At 24.1% G+C, this 6,473-nt stretch overlaps 2 non-coding genes across 2 annotated transcripts; one reads left to right on the plus strand and one right to left on the minus strand.

Moving 5' to 3' along the window:
• Positions 1-2,334: 2,334 nt before the first annotated feature.
• Trnaw-cca (transfer RNA tryptophan (anticodon CCA)) lies at positions 2,335-2,406 on the plus strand. The gene has a single exon. It is a non-coding gene; the product is annotated as a tRNA-Trp (tRNA).
• Positions 2,407-2,939: 533 nt separating this feature from the next.
• On the minus strand, positions 2,940-3,011 carry Trnaw-cca (transfer RNA tryptophan (anticodon CCA)). The gene has a single exon. It is a non-coding gene; the product is annotated as a tRNA-Trp (tRNA).
• Positions 3,012-6,473: the final 3,462 nt, after the last annotated feature.

The raw sequence follows: 6,473 nt of genomic DNA on the forward strand, positions 1-6,473 counted from the left end.
TACTAGATAAACCCCTCAATATTAACTCTAATTAGTCAAGTATTGCACCAATAATTAAAGCTTTTGTATCAGTCGAACAACTTCTTTTCTGTTCCCCCAATTCAAATGCTATAATTTTCTGCCAAATGTCTTCTTCCAAAACACGAAGGTGCTCAAACACTCTAAAAGTATTACTGAAAACGCAAATCTAGCAAAATACGTTCGAATATTAAATATGCAATTTCGTCATCACTTATATACTTAAAAAAACCTTCTTTTTCATGAGAATCTTTTACAAAACAATAAACTGAACGAAGCGTTAATATCTAATCTAATAAAAGGTCTGTGACATGAAATAATGGCAAAACTTATTACCAACTATCTTTTCGTGACATACGTACTTGCTAAAAAATATTCGAAAATTTCTGAATCTTCTGAAATTCTTTTATAAATGTAATCAACATTAACTTCTACTTCACAATCACTTATATTTTACCAGATTTTACATTCTGAAAACAACTGTCTAGTTTTAAAAAATGGGCCACTCCTAAACATATGCAATTAATTATGGCATCGACATAAAACAAATGTTCATATTAGATTAGAGACAATGACACAGTATGCGATAATTTAGACAGGGTTTAGATGTTTTAAATCTTACATACTTAAACAAATTCAAATTACTTTGTCAAGAGGACATTATTAAATGGAGGCACGTTCTAGTCTCATGCAATGAAATTCAATAAAGCAAATAATATTCTTACAAAAGTGAATTTTATTTACCAATATTGGAATTAATATTGGAAAAAACTGACCGGTTAAAATATTAAGGTTTAAGTCAGTCAATTTATTGCAAAACTGTTAACTGTTACGTTTCAGATGCAAGCATTTTCATCAAATTCAAATTTTTATTCAAATATTTGTAATTTAATTTAAAAGTAAAATGCTAAATTATTTTTTAAAATTATTGAAGACAGAAATTTTTATCATTTCAATTTCGAAATCTATTTTTTAAACAATATTTAAAATGCGTATTTATACTAACCTTAAACTTTTCCTGTTTATAATCCAATCCAATTTTAAATTTGACTTCATATAAAATTATTTCCTGTTAATTTGCCAACCCATTTTTCACTTCACTTCTCTTCTAGAATTTTTTAATTTACCATAACTTTCAGAAAAATTTTTGTCGAAAATTCCTTCATAAAATAAGCAAAGTAAAAATTATTTGTAAATCAACTTTTTTAATAAAAAATTTTTACCGGTACAATGCAGTTCCATTCTTCCAAATGTACTTGTCTTCACCTTATATTTTATTTCTTAAACTTTTCCAATATAAAAGTTACTAATCATAAATGCGATTTTGACGTTTTAAAAGAACAAAAATATTGTATTTTATTACTAAATTAATAAACATTTTTCCTTTAGAACAACTTTACATTTCATCGACAATTTGCATCGAGTCAAACGGTAGTCAGACGGAGTCTCCGTCCGCTTCGCTACTACTAAAACCAGAACAATTGAAGTTCGATTAATTAATAATTAATAAATTAAGATTAATTTATTAATGTGGAGTTGTTTACGGTTCACAAAATTTTCCATTCGTTTACAAATTTTTGCAAAATTTCCTTGTAAAATCTTTTGGAACCTTTTTATTAGACTGCTACAATGTGAATCATCAAACCCTTCTTCAACCCAGAAAAGTGAACAAGGCTGATTTGTAACTGCTATTCCTCTTGTATTTTAAAACAGTTTGCTGTAAAAATTTATTTTATTTTTGAAATGAAAAATCTTTAATATTTTTTGAAAATTTTCCATAAAATATTTTTGAATTTTAACAGATTACTAAGTTAAATTAGAATCAAAAATGTAAAAATTAAATATTCTTGAAAGCAATTATATCGTAGTTTGGGTTAGAAGACCAATTTTTAATATGTGTATGTGAATTCTAACAACAAGCAACAAACGTAATGGTACACTTTGCATATTTTCAAAATAATAACATACTATTTATGTTTCCCTTTGATAATACATATATAATTAAGTAGTAAGGAGTTAATTAGCACGAAGAAAATTACTACACATAGGAAAACTTCAATCCTTTATTGTACTCATTAATTTACCGGATAGATTTCTCTTAATTTATAAATGAAAAGATTAACTAAAATTATAGATACGGAAATTAAAATATGCTTAATATTTTAGCAAAAAAATATCCTTGTCAAATAACATTCACTTTAACAATTTCAATATTAATGAAGTTATTTACCATTTTTAAGGTAAGTAGAATAATGTTAATCTTAATTACAATAATCCCAATAATGAAAATTGTCATTTAACACAAAATTAAAATAAGACTCCGTGGCGCAACGGTAGCGCGTCTGACTCCAGATCAGAAGGTTGCGTGTTCAAATCACGTCGGGGTCAAATTTTTTAAATGTATTTCTTTTTTTTTATATTTTTTAACATAATTTTTTATAAATATAAATTTTTTTTAAAATTTATATTTACAAAAAACCATTATAAAATATTTGGGTACTTTTATTTTATGCACTGAATATTACATACAACTTGGACAATATATTATTACTATGCGAACAAATTGTTATTATCTAACTAAAACAAATACAAAAAATAAAATTCCATTTGTTTTTGCATTAATATCGTAAATTTTAAGTCGATCTACGTTTCGTTTGTAGCATGAAAATGCCATCCACTCATCTTAGACTTTGACTTCTCAAATCAAGGTTTCTTGTTATTTTGTGCTTTCCCCATATAAAATAATTGAAGATAAAATGCGTTTGCTATATTATGTGCTGTCATTAATTTAGTAATAAAACCAACTGTAAAATTAGAAGAACATTCTGATAAGACTACAATCAGATCAAATTTATTTATTAAAAAAAAATACATATATAAAAATTAGAAAAACAATTATTTTATAAAAAAAAAATAATTTTTGACCCCGACGTGATTTGAACACGCAACCTTCTGATCTGGAGTCAGACGCGCTACCGTTGCGCCACGGAGTCATATAATCATATTCCGTTAAATAAAATATATTAATACTACATATATATTTTCTTTAAACATTTTCTAAATATTGTAGAAAAATTATTTCTCTATTAAAGAAAATAAAATGGTTCTTATCACTACTTAAATAAATTCCACTTTAAATTCCACACTTAAACAAAATATTATTTCTTTTGATGTTTTCCCTATACAATTACCAAATACAACAATCGTATGGTTCGTGTTCTTACTAAAAATATTCACGTGATATCAATGATATTTTATATTAACAGTAATTTATTGTTGAAAATTTTTTAACAATATTGAATGAAAACACGTTTACAAAAGCAAATTGGTAAAAAATTAATTAAATAGCTGCAAACTTACATTACACTCTGTAATAACTCATTAATAAATATGTAATTTAAAAATTAATTATAAAAATAAGATTAAATATAAATTTTATTTTTATTTAAATTATGAAAGTTTTATTAACTTCATGAAACCGAAAAATCACAACCTATTGTTGATTTTTTTTTTATTAAACGCATCCATATCCTTATTGTTGATATTCTAGTAGTAAGGATTCGGTACATATGCAGGAGTTACTTAAAAATTACTTTTCTTGTCTGGCAGCTACATAATACCAAATTTTAATGAATAAATACATATTTTCGTCCTTTAAGGAATCCTGGAGCCATATATTGAGCACTATTATGCAAGTTTATTGCAAACAATTGGACTTACATTCAATAAATTTCCACGTTTTATGAATAAAAAGTTCACTATAAAGAATCAATTAAATAATTATTTATTTTGTTAATAAAAAATTCACCTTAATAAAGATTTCTTTCTATACATTTGACCTTTAAATTGAACATTAAATAAAAAATAAACAAACAAACAAAATCAAAAAACAAAAATTGTAATCCTAATAACATAAGGTATATTAAGCCTAATGAACCCACCTAACTAACAAATATAACAGGTTCTAATATATTTTCGTTATAAATTATTGCCATATTAATTTTTTGCTCCTCATTTATTTTTCTCTTCATTTTTTTTAACGTTTTTCCCTTTAAAAAGCACAAAATATCCAAGTTTTTTTTTTATAAGTATTTACAAACATATTGTGTGTATTGTTTGAAAAAGCATTCAATCATAAATTTAACCATCTTCAGACATAATAAAAAAAATAATAATAATAATAAAAAATCATAACACAAATCGCGAATGTAGTGAAATATACTTAATAATAAATAAAATAAAAAAACAAAACCAAACCATCGGCAGACACGAATTATTGAAGAAGAGAAAATTTTTTAAAAACTTTGACCTCATAAATTCTATATTATATGTATGTATATGTATATATAAATATAGTGTATAACCAAAATTAAAAAATATCAATGACATCACCAAAAAAAAAAAAGAACATATTCAAAAAGCACACAATTCAGGTGGATATACTCAATAATATTATGATGTTAAACATAATCATGATGGCGATTGCTTGATGGCATACCTACATACCAAAAACATACTTAAAAAATATTTTACAAAACCATTTGGTTTTTTTTTTGTTGTTTGTTTGTTTGGTATTCTTTTTTGCCTTTTATTCCATTCCCTTTTTTTCTTTTCCTTTTTTGTTTTTTTTTTTGCTACTTTTCTCTAATGATTATGAGTATTTCAGCCAAAATTAGATATGGCATCATTGTTGTTTTTTTTCTTTTCACTGGTATTCAATATTATGAAAATTTATATTTGAAGTGTCTTAAAGCTTTACTGTTCACCTGTTAAAATGTTTGCTATGCATTGCATTTTATGTTTAACCCTGTTGTTAACGAAGCAATATGTATAGTGGTAAATTATCTAAAATGTGTTAAAAAATGAAGCGAAAGAAGAAAAACATTTTCACACTTCAAATTGCAGAAATAACCAAAAAAAAAAAGCTTTGATTTCATTTATTTTTGAAGATTTTGAATTGAAATTTTTTAAGTTATTCATTAATATTAAAGTTACGAGCGGAAATTGATTACTGTATCATTATTTGCTCTATAATTATATTTAATTCAAATTGAAAGTATAAGAAGTTAGAATCTTGAGATTCGAAAAAATTTTCTAATAAATTTTTTAAAGTTAAAATATTAATCAAATTTGTCTTTAAGTTTCATTTGAAATTTTTTGTATGAACACCAAATAGTATAGTATTCTGTAATTTTGAACGTGTTAATTCTATCTTTGACAGTATTTAGCTCAGTTCTTAAAATTGATATACTTATATTTAACCTTATAGTTCTTAAATTCAATAATTCAATCAAACTAAAATGATAGAACAAAAAAGAGAATGAGAGCAAACAAAAAGAATGAGAACAAAAAAAAATGTAAACTTTGTTGATTGAATTTGTTTGATTCAATGAAAGTTTTTGCTTAAAGTTTGATTGCTTCGAGAATTTTTGTTTAATGAGAAAAATAGAAGCAAAATACGCAATAATGATGTCTACAAATTGATGTCTAAATCCTGCTGCATAAATTACGTTCGAGTTACGTCTCACTGCTCGATCATAACAGTTATAAGACAGTGAATGACCTAAATTGTGGCAATCAGAGATTAAGTCATATAAATTCTATATTTAAAACAACAATTTTTCTTTTCATCTAAAATTTTACTTTGCCACTATGTTTTACGAGTATTTTCATTATTTAAAAGAAAATGAAAATTTCTGTTTGTAAAAATACCGAACTTCAAATTTTAACAATTTTTTCTACATTCCCAATAAAATTACAAATGTAAACAATTGCATTTCAAAATTTTCGCATATTAATTAAAAGCTAACAAATTTAATTCTTAGTCATGCCAAAGGATTTTCAAATATTTATCAATAATTTCAATAATTTAAAAAAAAAATTGGTCAGAAATTCCAAACACAACAAAAAATTTTACTAAAAATAAAATTTTTATCTATTTTCATACTCAATGGGCTGCAGTAGTATTAAGTGGAATTTATTTTTAGAATAAATTTAAATTTCTTTTTTCTAAAAATATCTTCCAAAAAAATTCTCCTAAGATAGAAAAAAAATTCCAAAAATTGTTCCAAAAATAATTTTTTTTTTCTTTTAGTTTTTGTTTTTTGTTTTCCTTATAACTTAAAGAATTTTCACCTCCTACAAGGAATCTCTTTTAAAATAATAATAATAATAAGTAATAAATAATTTATAAAATTTAATTTTCTTTTTTTTTGCTATTTTCTCAAATAATTCGACAGGAAAATAGAATTGTGTTTAATAATTTATGTAGTGAGTAATACGAGGAAATTCTCTAACAAAAATTACGAAAAATTTTTGAATAAAAAGAATTTTTATTTGAAGAAAAAAAAATTCTTCAAATTTAGAACTTCCTGGCAAAGAGTCAGTGTTCCATTGATCTAAAGTACACTTTAAGGTTTTTCATTACAAATTCCATTCAATGTGATTCACATTTT

Source organism: Condylostylus longicornis, unplaced genomic scaffold (genome assembly GCF_029603195.1).
Source record: "Condylostylus longicornis isolate FDR11 unplaced genomic scaffold, ASM2960319v2 ptg000055l, whole genome shotgun sequence".
Classification (NCBI taxonomy): Eukaryota; Metazoa; Arthropoda; class Insecta; order Diptera; family Dolichopodidae; genus Condylostylus; species Condylostylus longicornis.